The sequence below is a fragment of the Chiloscyllium plagiosum genome, chromosome 2 (assembly GCF_004010195.1).
Source record: "Chiloscyllium plagiosum isolate BGI_BamShark_2017 chromosome 2, ASM401019v2, whole genome shotgun sequence".
NCBI classification, from domain to species: domain Eukaryota; kingdom Metazoa; phylum Chordata; class Chondrichthyes; order Orectolobiformes; family Hemiscylliidae; genus Chiloscyllium; species Chiloscyllium plagiosum.
The window spans coordinates 125,124,933-125,140,284 of record NC_057711.1 but is presented as its reverse complement, the minus strand read 5'-3'; positions in this window follow the sequence as shown (position 1 = coordinate 125,140,284).

The window sequence follows — 15,352 nt, the reverse complement described above, 5'->3', positions numbered from 1 at the left end:
GTCACGTTTGGAGCATGAAGCCTCAAATGAAGACTGTGGAAATACAATTTTCAAAATTAGAGCTGTCAGTGAGGACTTCCCGGTCACATCAGCTGAAATTGCAGTTGAAACTCAGAAAGAACTCAGCATGGATTCTATGATCCCAAAACTGGATCAAATGGAATTGGGTTTGTGAACAGTAAATGGGAGTGGAGACACATAAGCAAAGGTTTCATCTTTATTTCCTTCTCTAATCATTTTGAGTGGTATATGAAAGAGGGTGACAGAGAAACCTTACATATCTCTCCTTTCAAACTGATGTTTAATATGGGCATGTCACAGTACAGGCCTCCCAGGTTGAACATATCCCATAGTCACCCACATTCATAATTTGGAGTCACCCATTACATAACACCTAAAATGCTCTCAGTTCTAAATTACTGACTGATTGAGTTCCTCATGGCATTGTGATCTCAGACACTCAATGGAAGCATCCTTTATAATCAAGATCGCTGGTGTATCCTTTGATGAATCAATTCTCCTCTATATTGAATGACATTTGGAAAGTTCATGGAGTGTGAAAAGTGGACTTAATGTACTCTGGGTCGGGTCTTCAATGTCCGTCACTAAGTATGACTCAGTAGTACCAATACTGACTGAGGTGGCAGAGTCCTAAAGGGCATTGATAGACACTATACTGGGTCAGTAGCATATGTTGAAGGAAACAAGGGAGGCAAAAATGTACCGCACAATCCACCTGTCGCAGATACATTTATCTATGGATAGGAGGGACCATCACACAGTCCTTTAGATTTGAAGAGAAAGTGAGGTCTTCTTCAAGGGCTTATGCCCGAAACGTCGATTCTCCTGTTCACTGGATGCTGCCTGACCTGCTGCGCTTTTCCAGCAACACATTTTCAGCTTTAGGTTTGAAGTCTCACGTCCACATTGAAGATATGCTCCATTGTTATTTGTTGCATTACGACTGTGCTGAATGGAATGGATTTTAAACAGATCTAGCAACTCAAGATTGGGCCATCAGTAGCCCCAGAATCATAGTTAGGCGCAATTTCTATGCTCATGGCTCGGCACATAACCCATTCTACAATTAGCGTCAAGGCAGGGGACCAATCCAGGGTCTGTGATGAATGCAGGAGGGATGCCAGGCATAATACCAGGCCTTCCAATAAAAGAAAGTGTCTACCTTGTGAAGCTACAATAATAGGATTACTTGCACATTAAATAATAGCAAGAGATAGATAGAGTTAAATGCTTCCACAAACAATAGATCAGATCAAAGCTCTGCAGTCCTGAAATATCAAGACATGAACAGTGAATTGTTAGACAATTCACCGGAAGAGGAAGCTCCACAAATACCTATAATACTAATTCTTGCACCTTTCTCCATCAGATTATGCCACCATCTGCACTGGTTCATCAAACCCAAAGCTAAGTGCATCTGCAAAGGATGACTCACAGCCACCCACATGTCCTGATGTCAGAATCTATTCAGATTTCGATCTGATCGCCAGTTATAGATTGCCCTTCTATTGTAGGCTCTTTCTGTGAAAAGGAAAAAGGTGACATGTAGGCTCACCAAAATATGGAACTTGGATTGCCTCCAAAATGTCTCAACTGGCTCAGGAAGAGGCCTCAGGGAGACAGCAAAATACTGATAAAGTTTCCTCATTCAAGATATGGCTTAATTCAAGGTAAATACTCTGCTTTGCTAGATTTTTTTATAACTTTGTTTAATGCTTATAAAGACCTGGTGCCTATAGATTAAAGAATCCCTTGATCATGTTTCCATGGCTGTCTAAGTGGTTACATTTGTCTTTACATTTTTAGTACAGTTGGCAGGAGTTCACAACACAGGCATCTCGTCATGGTGATTGATGTTGAAAGGCATCCAATCAATATGGCGCAGATAGAAGGTGATTTGAAAGTGGCAATATGCAAAAAGGAAGCCAAAACAGCTCTGGTATTATTTTAGGTTTATACCTTATTGGAGGGCATCAGATCGTTGGGCCAAACTGAGTCAGTATCTCCCACATGTGTTCCCTTGACTCAATAGAGGAAGAGAATATTACAACTGGTCAGATTTTCCATTTGCCAAAAGCTGGACAGATTGGGGGTGGGGGTGCGTGGGGGGAAGCTGTAAACACCTGATGATCTGGCGACTGAAGAGTGGGTTGAGGGCTGACTGTAGGTTATGGCATCTAGACGCTTCAACATGAACAAGTAGATGGCACTTGTGATAGAATATCTGTGCAGGAATGTCGCCATTGGGAAATATCAGGAAAATGAATAGATGCCCAAAGAAGCCCACAGAGATACTGATGTGAGTTTGGGGAATAGCAGCAATCTGTCATACCTAAGCAGATGCTCTATGAGTAGCAGTAAACCAAAGGAAAAGACCTGATCTCCATTTTCCTATCTCTGGTGAATTTAATACAATTCAATACAGCACAGGAATAGGCCCTTTGGCCCACCAAACCTGTGCTGATTCTAATTCTTATTTAGACCCACAACTTACTTCCCATGCACAGTTTCTATCCCTCTGATTGCCTCCCATTCATGTGTCCAGCAAGATATGCCTTAAACGTTGCTACTGTGCCTGCTTCCACCATCTCCACTGGCAGTGCATTCCAGGCACCCACCACCCTCTGTCTGAAACATTTGCCACATACTTCTTGCCTAAATCTTCCCCCTCTCATCTGGAAACTTGTTCTAATTGACATTTTTACCCTGGCAAAAAGCCTCTGACTACCCATCCTATCTATGCCTCCCATAATTTTTTAGACCTCTATCAGGTCTCCCCTCAGCCTCCATCTTTCCATTGAAAATAATCTGTGTTTAATTGTTTGACTGTACCATTCCCTGGATTCTGTTTCCAGGTTGACCAGGAACAGGCAGCAGAATCACTAAGTGCTGTCAATCACTTGACCCCTGGAGGCCTGACTAATCTGGACCACAGTGTGGATGATACATCACAGAGCTTATATTCTGTGAAAACTACCAGTGCAGATGCGAGGTATTTGAGCAAATGCTGGATACCATTTGCCTGATCTGTGATGGAAAAATAGTATTGCTACTAATGTGGATGCAAACATTTTCACCATCAGGGCACAATTGAACTGACTGATAAACTCAATTATTTTGTAGAATGTGCTGTGTATTTGCCAGGATGGCAGGTCTCAAATTGTGAAGTGCATAATGGGGCTGTCAGCAGCAGATGACAACAGTGAGCAGGGTAGCAAGGTAATTGGGATTGAATTCCCTTTGTCAGGTAGAGTTCTTAAGGAGAGAGAGAATGTGAGAAAGCCATACAATTAATTCCTCAACAAAAGGAGAATTATAGATTTAACCTAATATAAATCCTCTGTTTTCTTAGTTTTAGCCTTAATTCTAAATGTTCATAATATTTCTCTTAATGTGATGTGTGTGTCTTTTAATCATGTTACATCTGTTTGACCTGAGCGGCAAAGGTTTGGCTGGCATAAGACTTGCATTGTAAGTGACAGGTTTTCAGTTGTCAATGGCGAAACAGCCTATGGGGCTCGAGTAATATTGATGGCCTGCATTGTGCTGCTTCTGGGGATAAACTGCCAAGTGCTCACTTTGCTAAGTTCTCTGAAGTGCAATGCATTGAGATGGGCATTGTGAGTTGGAATGAAGGTGCAGCAGGGTAAACTGTGTTAGTTGACTTACAGAGCTGTGTGCTGCTGCAAGCTGCATGATATTCCGGGGTAAGCAGACAGAAATTGGTGCCACAAGATCCTCAAAATGGTAGAGTGATAAACCTTAATTTAGAACAGTGAATATATCACTACATGTTGGTTTAACTGAGGGTATGCAGTTAATGGGTGAGCCCAAACAAGGTAACTATTGCTTGTTATGATGTCAGGTGTCCAGAAATCAGATTCAAAATGTATAAAACTGCATAGGCAGAAAGATGGGTCATATGCAGTGGACTGGTAGCTGGTTAGTTCGATATTCATTGATAATATGCTCAGCCAATTATATAGTGGGGGGAGATCAGGAGCTCAAACAACCCCAATCTGTTACCTCACTGGGCGGCTGGGGGAAGGATTGTGGTGAAGGTCTCAGTGCCATATTTAATGGGTACTTGAGCAGACACACACTCACTGTAGTCCAGTAGAATCAGCCTGATGATGTGAGTGGACATCTTGAGACTACATGTATTGCCAGAACGTTTTGATTTTTTACACCCTGGGGAACCTTGATCACTTCTCCCATCCCCTCATATTTACCCCCACCCCACATCTCCCCATAATCACTCTCCCCTGCAGGTATTGACAATCCCTTTGTCATCAGATTTTTAAGGTGGTCACTTAACTGGATGATTGGTTTGTGATGCACTGTGACAACATCAGCACAGGTTCAATTCCTGTACTGACTGAGATTACCATGAAGAACTTTCCGTTGACAACTTCTCACCTTAGCTGAGGTGTGGTGACCTTCAGGTCAGACAGCCACCAGTTGTGTCTTTCTCTCTCTGATGGGAGAGCAGCCCTATGTTCTGGTAAAACTATGGTGACTTTACCTTTACCTCCCTGTGTTTCCCAAACAGCACTCACAGAACCACCACTCTCCTTCCCTCCCTCAGTTAGTCATGTCCCAATCTCTCTTGCAAAATCAAAAATGTGGCCTATCATGTTATAAACCCCTGGCATACTCACTACTACTCCCAATGCAATGATTCCTCTCTCTGGTCCAACAACGCTTCTCATGAAGGGTAAATCAGCACATGCTCCATCCAAAACAGTGACAATTACATTGATTGCTGCACATCATTTGCAACCAGTCATGAATTTGAAAGCATGGGCTCACTGTTTGCTGCAGGGTTAATTATAAAGATACCATTTTGTCCTGTGAGATAAGGTTTTATGGAGTATGTATGACATATGATAATAAATTGCAAATGGGTTTTGGTCTCTTGCCATTGGGAAGCCTGATCCACAGTCAATCTGCCAACATTGTCATTTTTTAGTTTCACTTTCCCATTGTTTTGCCTGCAACACAATGAAGTGCACCTTTTTACTTGGTTTCCCACTGTTTGTAGCAGCATAAGATGCTGGGCAATCTTTCAGCCAACATCAAACCAGACTGTGTTTACAGTGCAAGGCTCCCAGGTCACCTCCAGCGATGTGGCTGCATTGTCTCCAGGAGCATGTTAGATTCCAATGCTGTTTACCACAGTGTTACGACTCACAACATGTAGGACATGAGAAAAATAAATTAAAATCCCAGCAAAGTCAGTCATGAATTTGTTGTGCAATTCATGGAGGAAAATCTAACCCCAGATTTCCTTTTCAAAAGTTTATTACTGACCCATTAGGGTTTGTATTGACCATCCAAGATCATGATGTCTCCTTATGATTAGACCTCACAGTCAATAAAATATATTAAACTGAGTCACTGTTAAAATTAAAGAATAAACTGGACGTTAATAAGATTCCATACCATAATAACTTTAAAGACCAGATTGTCAGTTTGTGTGTTTATGAAAGACAAATATTTGCAGGCGCATCAGGAAAGCTTCCTTTGGGCTTTTCTCAAGAATGTTATTGGATCCTTTATGTCCATTGAGAGAGCAAATGGAATAACAAGCTAATATCTCAAAAATACAATACTGTAACAGTACATTATGTGCTCAGCAGGGAGATTTGAATCCACAAACTTCTGACTCAGAGGTGAGACAGCTACCTTTGCAAAGTTAAAATGCATTGTAAGATTTTCACCATAGCTTTATGTGAAAATAAGTGTGGTCAGTCTCGCAAGCCTGTTTCAAGAATTGCGGCCCTGCGGATTTCTATATTTAAATGTCTGAAATACGTTATGTAGGCATCAAAGGTGGTGCAAGATCTCACAGCACCTCAGTGCAGCTTTAGTCTTGACTTAATGTCTGAAGAAGACAGCTCTCTGACAATGCAGCATTGACTCACTACAATGGAGTGCCATCTTAGCTTGCATGTTCGATTATAGTGATGTTGAGCTCTCTACTCTGCAATATTACAACCAAGAATGACAGTAGTATGTGGAAGACTAATGAGCTGGAGATACCTAGAGATGAGGAGAGCAAGTCGAAGTTACAAGGATGTGATTGATGTGGATAAAGCTTTATGGCCAAGCAGCCAGCACCATGAGTAAATAATTATGACATTCTTCAACTCTGGCATTGATACCGCTGCTCAATTTGTCCTTTGAAAATCTACAGAAACCAGGGCACAGCACATATGGTAAACACAGCATATTAGTACTTCTAAATCTTAAACATTTGGTGTTTAAAATAAAAATTGATGCATTCCCCCCTTTCCCCTTAAATAAGTTTAAGAAAGGTTTTCCCCCATGCTGGAGTTGTCAAGTGCTTCCTCACAAATGTGGAATATCTATGAGGTTATGGGACTTTTATGCTCTGGCTACTTGTGAGGCAATCTCTGCTGCTGTGATTGTTAACATGTGTGGCTTCATCCCAGACATGAAATTTGCATGGAAAGAGACCCAAATTTGAAAAGCTGCGTACAGGAGGGTAACAATTGCATTCTTCCAGGTAGAGAGAAACTATGAAGCCTACAAATGAGAAAAGAAAATGTTGCATCTCAGGGTCCTTGCTTGCTCTCTTAGTATTCATGCTTTGTGCCTAGTGACAGCATCCCTGCCTTACTTTCCTTGCCTTTTTGAACTATATTCTCTCAGCCAAGTTTAAACATTCACAGTACTTTTGTCTTGCCTTGCTGTTTAGTACAGACACAAAGCAGGTCACCTGTCAGTGGGGTTAACACATTGCTGTTTGGAACCTTGCCACCTTAATGTCTTGCCATCTTAATGTCATACCGCCATGTGCCAGCAGCATAGGTGGTAAACACATTGCACATACATCTGCCAAATGACCAAGTCTCAAAGTTTAAGGGGAGTAGTATTCAGTCAAGGCATGTGAGACATCCTTTTATTTGGGAGTCCTAACACATTAAGTCAAGCATTTGGTCCATATTCCTCTAAGTCAAGACCAAGCCAAAGGGCTTGGACACAGTTCATTCAAGATGTTGACAGTCAGTGGATCCGTATCCTTACAGTCTGTGGAACAGTCCATGGTCAATAGCTGCAGAGATCAGTAAGGGGACTAGTCACTCATCATTTGAGGCTAGTTCAGAAGAAGGATCACTAGACCCAAAACATTAACTCTGCTCAAAGTTTGTGCGAAGATTTGTAGCTCGGGTGCTCGTTGTTGTGGTTCTGTTCGCCGAGCTGGAAGTTTTTGTTGCAAACGTTTCGTCCCCTGGCTAGGCGACATCATCAGTGCTTGGGAGCCTCCTGCGAAGCGCTTCTTTGATGTTTCCTCCGGTGTTAACTCTGCTTTCACTGCACAGGTGCAGCCAGACCTGGGGAGTTTCTCCAGGAATTCCTGTTTTCGTTTTGACATATGTCTATGTCTGGCATGATATGTCTGAAAAGTTAGCCGTGGAAATTGCAGAGTAATGTGGAGAGAAAACACTGAGGAAAACAGGTTGGGTGGGAACATGGACAAGTTTGGTGCTGAGGGCAGCAAAAAGGGGCAGATGAAGATTGGGTAGGAGTGGGTGTGGGTAGGCAAGTGTCTAACAGACTCAGATCCTAAGACTGTGACAGATTCCAGGTTGGTCAATGGCGGTTTCCTTCCAATCACCATCCAAATAGCAGGCGTGCAGTGGGGTGAAAATAGCTGCCACCACATCTCGAGTGGAGGGGTGAAGTAACAGCTTTATTCTGTGATGTGAAGCCTTTCAAAGTGTAATGGCATTAAACTCACACCCACACAGTCCAGGTGAGAGATATCTGTGACCACAAAATGTTACATGGGTATCTTACGCATTGACCTCTAGTGTTGACTGACAATCCTGGCCCCAAATTCTCTTGACCACATCAAGCAACATGACAAATCAATTTTAATAATAGCTGTGGTGCGCAAGCAATTGTTTACAAACTGGAAAGATTTGCCTGAGTTGCCAAAGTATCAGTCTTTCCAGGCCACTGGTTTGGACAAGGTACAGGAGCAGATCACTTCACACTTCACGCCTTGGAAAGTAAAATGTTCACATAATGATCCTATATGCCTTGCAGCCTTTCTTGGTTGCCAGTGTCAATGGGAGAGTGATCTTCTGTAGGGCAGCCACATGTACAATCCTCTACTGTAACAAGTGGTTGAGAGTGACTGAGAGAAGACGTGACAGGACTACACCATGAACCTTGGTGAAAGGTGTGTGCAGTAGCAAAGATACAGTAAGTGCGAGGTACCAGAGTGAGAAGACGGTGACACTTAGTATCATAGAATGGAAACGGTCACTGCCTTTCATGCATTGCTGGGCATTTTCCAGATACTGCACTGACCCTGAGTGGCCACATTGAACAGGGTGGCAGTGACTGGTGTTCCTGAGGGAAGAGGATTGCTGTGCTCTGCACCATCCAGCACATAACGATCTCCAGGCCAGCTCATCTTGTTCTGGCCCCCATTACAGAGGTAATTCACAGGAAGTATGCAGAGACAGTTGACTGATAGTGCTTGATCTGGTGCACGACTGTGTTCAAAATATTGTGCTGTCACTGGGAATGAGATCCCTGCAGTAGCAAGTACTGCCCGGTCTGTTGAGAGGGAAGAGGTGTGCCACAGAGAATGTTTTGTACAGGTCATGCAATGAGTTTTAGAGCAGCGTGTGCAAATTCTCAAAAGGGCAGACGGAAAGAAATTCTGCACAACATGGACAGAATTGACACTTATTTGAATTTTTGTAAAATTCAGCCATATGTTCACATGCACAAGTCAGAAAAGTTTAGACATTTTTGACAAACATGACCGTCACCAGTTGGAGTTCTGCTTTGGATGGAAACAGAATTAATTGATGTGAGACAGTCTCGCTGAGGAGCATTTGGCTTTGATGTGTATCAAACCCACGTCAGGACCTGTCAAAGGGATTAAATTAGAACTTTCCTAGCAGTGCTATGTGGATAAAAGTCTAAGCATTGTTAATATGTGGATAAAAATTTATTCTAAGCGTAAGTGTTGTTTGATGGCAAACATTTACCTTTTTATTGCAATAAATGTGATATTGCCTTATAGCAATATGGAACTAATTCTGTGCACATATCTTGTATATTTGCTTCAAAGCTTAAATTTGGAGAATGTTTCTTACATTGCATACAGGTTTGGATGACTCTGGGGAAACTGATCTTGTTTTGCCCTCCAGACAAAAAGACAAGCAAGTTATCTGGCAAACAAGATCACAGGCTATTATTTTGCTGATGATGTTGCTTTCTACAGGTAGGCACTAGTTATTAAACAATGTTTGCAAAATGCAGCACAAATTAGTTTCTAAATGAATAGAGAGAAAGCCAAATGTTTGATGTTAATCATCAGAGGAGACACAAGAGAATAGAAAACCAAACAAAAAACAACATTAGGGAAGACAGCCATTTTAAATACATGAGATCATGAACTAGAACAAAATAAGGCATCAATTTCTGAATTATGAAATGCGGTCAGCTTTTCATCAGATGATCAAAGTCTAGAAGTGTAAAGAATTAGCCTGAGAAGATATGATCAAAATGTTTGGAAGCACAGGCAATTTACACTGGATATACAATGTTGACATACGGGCATTTATTGGGAATTTTATGGCATCTACAGCAAATTTTAGCAGATAAAATACCAGCTGGTAAGACCATGGGGGAATTGTCTTAAGTTTTAATATGTGAAGTCTGGCCTTGAGTTGAGTATCTGTCTCGATGTACAGTGTGTCTCCTGGTAGGAGCATTATAATGAAAGGTGCTGGTTCACTTTACAGTATTGCACTGAAGTGCAGATCAATTTTAAGTGGTTCAAATATTGCCATGAGAGTGCAGTGAGTCTTGCACCATGTTCAATGCAATGTCTATGGATGAGGAGTGCCTGCAGTTGGGGTCTACAGAGTATGCCCTACGATGTTGGTAACTGGGGTCCAGATTAAATGGCTGGAGGAGCAAGCAATGAACAGGTAATCATTCCAACTATTGAGTCAAGATGTTTTCACCATTGCATTTCTACATGAAGGGTGGGAGAATGTGAAACTGCATATCAATGAGGCAAACGAAGGTAATGCTAATGCATGCAAATGAATGCAATAGACCTTTTGCTACATACTCGTGAGATTCTCATCTAGCTCTCCAATACTTGCTTGGACAAGAATCGAACATTTTCATCTCAATGTTGAAAATCTAATTTCTGCCGATCCCAAACCTTTATTTTTCCCAGCTGACACACCAATGCACATATCTTTCAGGTGCTAGGAAGGTCCCACCCATAAGTTTCTGTTCTGTCATGGATATTATGCCATTTTTCCAAGCAAATTACCACATAACTGATTTATTCCAGTTTTATGTTCAAACATTAAGGTGTCGTGATTTTGTCAATTATTTCAGCACAGTTTCGCCAAATCTCTCTGTTCACAACTCGATGGATTGACCTATACAAGCTCAAGGCAGTTTCTTTCATTTTAGGATTAATACATTGATGCAGATTCATGCCCAAATATAACTTCATTGTCACCAATAAATGCCGGATATTGGCTTTTTGAGATTTCTGGAATTTGTGATTTTTTTTTGTGTGTCTTATTTCTAAGGTCTCTCTGAAGTAAAATGTTGGGAAAGGTTATAAGAGATAGGATTTATAATCATTTAGAGAGGAATAAGTTGATTAGGGATAGTCAACACGTTTTGTGAAGGATAGGTCATGCCTCATAAACCTTGTTCAGGTTTTTGTGGAGGTAACCAAACAGACGGATGAGGGTAAAGTAGTTGATGTGGTGTATATGGTTTTTAGTAAGGCATTTGATAAGGTTCCCCATGGTAGGCTATTACACAAAACACGGAGACATGGGATTGAGGGTGATTTAGCGGTTTGGATCAGAAATTGGCTAACTGAAAGAAGAAAGATATGAAATGTTCGCCCTGAGTTCAGTTATGAGTGGTGTACTGCAAGGATCAGTGTTGGGGCCACTGCTGTTTGTCATTTTTATAAATGACCTGGATGAGAGCATAGAAGGATGGGTTAGTAAATTTACGGATGACACTGAAGTCGGTGGAGTTGTGGATATTTCCAAAGGATGTTGCAGGTTACAGTGGGACATAGAAAAGCTGCAGAGCTAGGCTAAGAGGTGGCAAATGAAGTTTAATGTGGAAAAGTGTGAGGTGATTCACTTTGGAAGGAGCAATAGGATTACAAAGTATTAGACTAATGGCAGGATTTTTGATAGTGTAGATGAGCAGAGAGATTAGATTCCCTACAGTGTGGAGACAGGCCAGTTGATCCAACAAGTCCACACCGACCCTCCAAAGAGTAACCCACCCAAACCCATTCCCCTACATTTATCCCTGAGTCATACACCTAACCTATGCATCCCTGAACACTATGGGCAATATAGCACAGCTAATTCATCCAATCTGAACACCTTTGGCTTGTGGGAGGAAACCAGAGCACCTGGAGGAAACCCACGCAGACACGGGAAGAATGTGTAAACTCCACACAGACAGTTGCTTGAGGCTGGAATAGAACCCAGGTCCCTGGTGCTGTGAGGCAGCAGTGCTAACCACTGAGCCACCGTGCATAAAGTGTCAACACTGAAATAGTAAGTGAAGGGCATGATCTATAATCCAATTAATTGAGGCGGAGAGATAATTATAAAAAAAAGAAGGTCCTGGAGACAAAGCAAATAGCGGGAATAACATGATAGTTATAAGAGTTCCATGCTGAGGGTCTAACCAAAGTAACAAGTAATCCAAAACTATACAAACTAATTAAAGTAGAGTGATCACAAAAAGTTATCAAGGTGATAATGTTAAAATAGGACAGTAAGGAAGATTTTACAGATGCAGAACAGTATGATGTAGCATGGAAATGAACCCAAGGTCATGGTTGAGGCTGTCTTCATGAGTTCGAAACTTGGCTATCAGTTTCTACTCTGTGATTCTGTGTTGTTGTGTATCTCGAAGGCCGCCTTGGAGGATGCTTACCTGAAGATCGGATGCTGAATGACTTGACCACTGAAGTGTTCACCAATTGGGAGGGAATATTCCTGTCTGGTGATCGTTGCCATCGCAACTCATGGTCCCACCAATGTACCATGCCTCAGGGCATCCTTGCCCGCAGCATATGAGATAGACAACATTATCTGAGTTGCTTGAGTATCCGCTGAGTATGTGATGGGTGGTGTTTCCATGTGTGATGGTACTATCCATGACAATGATCTCACATGTCTGTAGAGGTTGCCATGGCAGCATTATGTGATATTGTTGTCAATGTCATGAAGGCTGAGTGGTTCGTTATGAGCAATGGTCTGTTTAATGTTTGGTGGTTGTTTGAAGGCAAGAAGTGGTTGCATAGGGATGATCTTGATGAGATGTTATGTTGAAAGCTGTGGAGAATATGGTGTAGTTTCTCCGCTCCAGGGAAGTACAGTATGATGAAGAGCTTTCTATCAGTCATGTCCTGTGTCTGTCTTCTGAGGAGGTCAATGTGGTGTTTCGCTGTCGCACATCAGAACTGGCAATTGAAGAGTTGAGCATCATATCCCATTCTTATGAGGGCATCTTTCAGTATCTTTAGATGTCTGTCATGTTCCTCTTTGTCTGAACAGATCCTATGTAAACACTGGGATGTCCACAGGGGCTGGCTTCTTTAGCATGTTGAGGGTGGAAGCTAGAAGTGCAGCATTGTGAGGTTATACATGGACTTGTGGTAGAGTGAGATACTGAGGTATCCATCCTTGATGGAGATGCGTATGTCCAAGCATGAGACTGATTCTGAAGAGTAGTCCATGGTAAGGCTGATGATGGGATGAAAATTGTTGATTTCATTGTGTAATCATTTCAGTGATTCCTCACCATGAGTCCAAAGGAAGAAAATGTCGTCAATGTTTCTGGTGTATAGCATTGGTTGGGAGTCTCCCAAGTGAGAAGCACGTGTGATGTGATGCTCAGAAGGTCTGGATCAAAGATCTTCATCAAGCTCTTGAGTTGACGTGTATTCTTTTGTCAGATCTTTCCTGGTTGTTCAGTTTTTGGTACGCTTTTATAAACAAATCACATGACATTCATCGTAAGTGTTACTGGCACAGTTGCTGTTCCAAGCAGTCGGAGCAAGAGTGCAGAGGATCTGAAGACTGAGGTTGTGTACTAAAGGAGATTTAGTTGGCAACATGTTGATGATTGGTCTGTGGAATGGTGACCTGATGTTGACAACAATAGCCTTTGGCTTACCAATCGCTAGGCAAATGGCTCCCAGATAGCTAAGTATATTTTTGATGTGAATGTTTGCTTAGAAACTTTTGGACTCCTGGAAAAGGAGGGAGGTACTATCCCTCCTTTTGCAGTGGGAAAAAAAAAGATTAAGCTGTCCTACTCACAAGTTACATATAGCATAATAATGGGTTTGGTTCATGGCATTCTTCTGTATTAACCCTTTCAAATGCAGAAGCAGGCTAGTCAAGTTTTTGGTGAATGATATTCGTTGATTGATGATTGTTGGTTCAGCAATGATGATGTCATTGAATGTCAAGTCAAGATGGTTCAATCTTGTTTTGTTGGAGATAGTCATTACTTGACAATGGTGGAGTGTGACACTTAATTGTTGTCATACCTAGACACCTGTGTTTACCTACATGAAGTATTTTGACATGTTTCCAAAGTGTTACTTAATCCTGACTGATTCTGAGATCAGATGCTCCTATCAAGAGCAGTGGTCACAAGATATACACCTTGGCAAATTGTAGGATTTTCCAACTTCAACGAGAATGGATACAACATCAGAGGCCATACACTCACAATTTCTATTTAACAACCTTCTCTTCATTAAGAAACACCAGAACATAAAAGGTTTTTTAGACTGAGTCCAGATTTATACTTTTCAAAGTATAAAGTGTAAACATTTCTGTTCAGAGTTTTATTTTAATATCAAAAAAGTTCCAACATCACTGAGCATTGTTCTGTAAAAATAATTTGTTCCCTAGTTCTATTTGGGCTCAGGCATCTCTGACAGATCCTTCAAGATGATAACATAATATTCTTCTTTCCACAAAATGGAGCCTGTCAATCTTGCTTGATAGTTGCATGTTCTTCAATTTTGGTGACATCCTTATCTAGCACTCTGTACTTTCCCTGTGTTTCATTTGTCTTTATTTTGCATTATGGAGACAAGGACCATGCACAGAACCCAAAGGTTGTCTAGCCAAGACTCTGTACAAAATTAACTTACCTCCTTGCTTGAGTAATTTATTCCTCCAGAAATAAAACCCAGTACTTTGGATCCTTTTCTAAAAAAAAATCAAACTGTTCAGAAATGTTATTACATAATTCTGAAGCAGGTAGGATTCAGTCCAGACCTCTTGGTCCAGAATTAGGGCCACTATCACTGTACCACAAGGGCCCAAGTACACTTTATGGGTTCTAATCTTAGCAGCACTTTAAGTGAACTTTTCTCTGGGAGTTTGGCAGGATAATGTGTAAAGGCCCAAAATCCCAAACTCATCTTGTCCACAGCAGTGGGCAATACTGTCCCTCTGCACTCACACCGATTCACCAATGCAAGTACTTATCTGTTATTAATATCAAGATATAATAGTTACAGAACAGATGTTGTTAATTAATTTTAGATACCATCAATCCATAAACTGTAAGTTAGATGTAAATCATTCAACCAATCAATTTAGTTCCATCATTTAATGAGATCCTGGCTGATCTGATAATCCACAATTCCAAATTCCTTTCTTTTCCTTAGAACCCTTGGTTTCTTCACTAATTAAAAATATGACCATCTCAACCCAGAATATTCTTAATAACCCAGCCTTAACAGCAATTTATGATAAAAAGTTCCACAGATTTATCACCCTCACAGAGAAGAAATTCTTTCAAATTTCTGTCTTAACGCTGCAGCCAGTTACTTTGAGATTGTGCCCTCTGGTTCTAGAGTATCTTACAAGGGAAACAACCTTTCCAAATCTACTCCGTCAAGTCCACGAAATATCTTACCTGTTTCAATTAGGTTATCTCTCATTCTAAATTCCAATGAGTCTCGGCCCAATCTACTCAATCACAAGATACTCATAAGATAGTCTGTCCATACTATGTATTGAATGAATGAATCTTCCCTGGACTGTCTCTAATGCCAGAATATCTTTCCTTAGATAAGGGCTGAAATTGTTCACAGTATTCCAGCTGTGGTCTGATTAATGCCTTGTCTAGTATTTGCAGCATCATCTATGTTTAAACTTCATATCCTTTGAAATGGGTGGGTTTCTTTTGAAATGTGTGGGTTTCCTCCAGGTGCTCTGGTTTCCTCCCACAGTCC